A 3,301-nucleotide genomic window follows, 5' to 3' on the forward strand; every position below is an offset into this window, starting at 1 on the left:
CACCACTCCAAGTAAGCCATTATCATCCATTATTTGGATAATTACAGTTTCCCATAATTATGTAGACAGATATCAAAGGTATAACTACGGTGTATAAGTCAGTGAGTAAAGCCATTTTTTTTAATACTCTCAGATGACCTGGTGGGTCATGGCAAGGGATTGCAAAATTATGTTACAGCCTCAGTTTTATGTTTTTCTGACTTTTCCCTTTTTTTCTGGGGTTGCAAATGTTATGGTCTATCTGCTGAGCTTTGGCCTTTTGCTTCTCCTTCAGTTTGCATAGATCTCACTTTTTTTTTTTGGGTCCAGTCGCAGGGCCTGAACTCTGGGCCTGGGCGCTGTCCCTCAGCTCTTCAGCTCAAGGCTAGCGCTCTACCACTTGAGCCACAGCGCCACTTCCAGCGTTTTTTCTTTTTGCTTATGTGGTGCTGGGGAATCGAACCCAGGGCCTCATGCATGCAAGGCAAGCGCTCTACCACTGAGCTACTTCCCAGCCCCAGATCTCACTTCTTAAATCCTCTCTTCATTTTCATTTCAGTTGTCATTTCTTCAGAATGAGCATCTTAAAAAAAAAACTATTAGATCATGCCTTTCTCTTACAAATTTGAAAATAATCTGGACTTCTCATTCACTACTGTTATCATACTTCATAATCAGATAATTGGAAATGGCAATATATATCAATTGCTTATATATATTTACTTTTACATATTATTATCTTATATATTATTTATATATTATTATATTTACATATTATTTTATACATGTGTATATATATATGAATACACATATAGGAATTTACACTGTTTTTATTAGACTGAAACACTGTCAAGAATTTCAAGTGTTATGTTTGCGTTATTATTATTGTACTCCTGGGAGATAACCCATTTCTGGCACCTAATAGTAAAATATTTGTGATGAATGATTTAAATGGTTGATAAATTAAGAAATGAACCACATTGATGTAATCAGTGAGCATAAGCTATTGATCCCCAGGAGAAAATTCTTCCCAGAAAATTCTTCCCGGGTGTCTCAAGCCAGAAACAACTACCCTTTTTTTTTGGAACTGTTTTGTTTCCTTTTCTCCAGATCTTTCCAGGCCAGTAGGACGTGATTGGTTTTGAAGGATAAGTGGATGTCCAACTCTGGAAAGGAGAACACATCCGTCTTTGGAAACAAAACCTTTCCCTAGATATTAAGACCTGGATTTCCTGTGGCCTGAATCAGGTAACCTCTTACCTGAGAAATTCTTCTCATATTTACTTCAGTAAGCTGTCCAGTTCTCAGTGTATGAGCTTTATAGACTTCATCTTAGAGAGACCCTCCTCACTTGTTTTTCTGGCTTCAGTTTCTCCACCTGCCAGCCATCTGGCACCATTTCATTTGCATTTTAAAGCAGAATCTTTAAACCTGTCACTGATTTGCATAAAAAGCCATTAATGGTACCTATGCATATAGGAGGGAACCCAAGTAGAATGATTGAGAGCAAGAAAAATCCCATGTCAAAGTTCCTGGCCTTCTCATGCTGTAATGTTTTACAAAATATTATTATACAGGTGATGTACAGAGGGGTTATAGTTATATAGCATCACCCTTCCCTTGCTTTCTCCAGTTTTGTCCTCCCATCCCTGTATAAGTTGTATAGTTCATTTTCAACATAGTATCTAGTGAGTACTAATGCTTTATTTATCATGCTCTAACCTCTAGCACTGAGTTAGTTCTCTTTCTGTCCTGATGCTACTTCTCTAATCCAGTGGTTGTGGCCAAACCTTGGTTCCTAACACAAACTTCCTACTCCTCGGAGTCTTTTTTTCTCATCTGGTCCTCCAACTAACTCCCCATGTTAATCTTTCTTTGACAAGACAGTCAATGTATAATTGATATCCCATGCTCCTTTGGTGTATTGTCCCTTCAAAGGCTTATCGCATCTCTGCGTTGGGATAAGCTCAGCTACGTTGCTATAACAAATGTATCGCAAATTACGGTAGCTTAACACATAGTAAATATTTACTTTTTCTCATAATAAATACCTAATGTGGGTCAGCAGAAGGTTTTTCTTCTCAAAGAAACTCATGAGTCCAGACTGATAAAGGCTTCACCATCTGGAATGTTTCTGGGGGAAATAACATTTGGAAAGCTCATGTATACTTTTCTTATTTTGGTTTATATGTAATATATTATGTCCACTCACAGCTTGCTGTCCAGACTTTGTCACATGGCTCTGCTGAAAATGCAAAGGAGCAATAATAAGATTCAGGCACCATCTAGGTAGTCACACGTGGGCAGTAGGTAAAAGCAAGCCAACCCCAATAACCTGGTCATAACGGATAGAAGACCAACAGACTTCCTTTTTATTCTAAACACAATGTTTTATGCCTAGTGATCTAATTAGCAAGCTGAAGATCAAACTTTGACCTTTGATAAGAGTTCAATACTGTTTATTTTCCTTCTTGTAATGGGTGATAAATGGCTTTAAAACAGGGTTGTTTCCAATATTAATAAATAACTTCCTCAAACAGTAGCATAGATGAAAGGACCCTGGGTATGAGTGGAGCATTGTCTCTGGAAAAATTGTGTGATCTGGAGCTAATTATTTGATCTATGATTACAGTATAGACTTGAACTTAAGTTCAAAGGGTATAAGACATCTTTAGTTTAAATGCCAACTGTTTCCTATATTATGCAACTCCAAGAGACTAAACATTATCTCTTGAAGCTCTTCCTTATCTGTACAATGGGGCTGATGCCATACTTACATGTATAGCTGTTGTAGCAATAAATGATATGTTCCTTGTGTCCAGCACAGGTTGAACTAGCTGTTGATGGTTGTTTTCTAATCCCCAGTTTCCTCACATATGAAACAAACTGAGTAGAAGATAGAAACACATTATGAACTATAAAGTGCTGCACATACTTAGTCGATTTTTATTATTAGGCAGTGCAAATACAAGAGAAAAATCTAATTAGGACTAGGTCTTAAGTAGGGTGATTAATTGATACTTATTGAAGGGAATTATTAAAGCAGAGTTTTCTAATTATGTGGCACGAAATACACCTGCCCTTTATAAATGAATACCTCATTTACGTTTCATGGGAAAAGGGTTTGGCTGACTTACTGGCACACCCAAGGATGTCCCTCTTAGAGGTTCAAGATGTTCCTCACTGCCTGGAAGTACCCTTCTCTCTGGTTCCAGCTCATTTGGATTCTTGCCTCGGTCTAGAGGTCGCTGGACAGGTAAGTAGTGCCTCTGTTGTGGGCATGGCTGTATTCATCACTAGAGAAAAGCCATAGACAGCGTCT

General features: G+C 37.9%; 1 non-coding gene across 1 annotated transcript; it reads right to left on the reverse strand.

The window, feature by feature from the left end:
- Nucleotides 1–423: 423 nt before the first annotated feature.
- Nucleotides 424–492, reverse strand: Trnaa-ugc (transfer RNA alanine (anticodon UGC)). Its single transcript has one exon. It is a non-coding gene; the product is annotated as a tRNA-Ala (tRNA).
- Between the last annotated feature and the right edge of the window lie 2,809 nt (nucleotides 493–3,301).

Source organism: Dipodomys merriami, unplaced genomic scaffold (genome assembly GCF_024711535.1).
Source record: "Dipodomys merriami isolate MVZ:Mamm:240054 unplaced genomic scaffold, mDipMer1.0.p SCAF_35, whole genome shotgun sequence".
In the NCBI taxonomy this organism is placed as follows: domain Eukaryota; kingdom Metazoa; phylum Chordata; class Mammalia; order Rodentia; family Heteromyidae; genus Dipodomys; species Dipodomys merriami.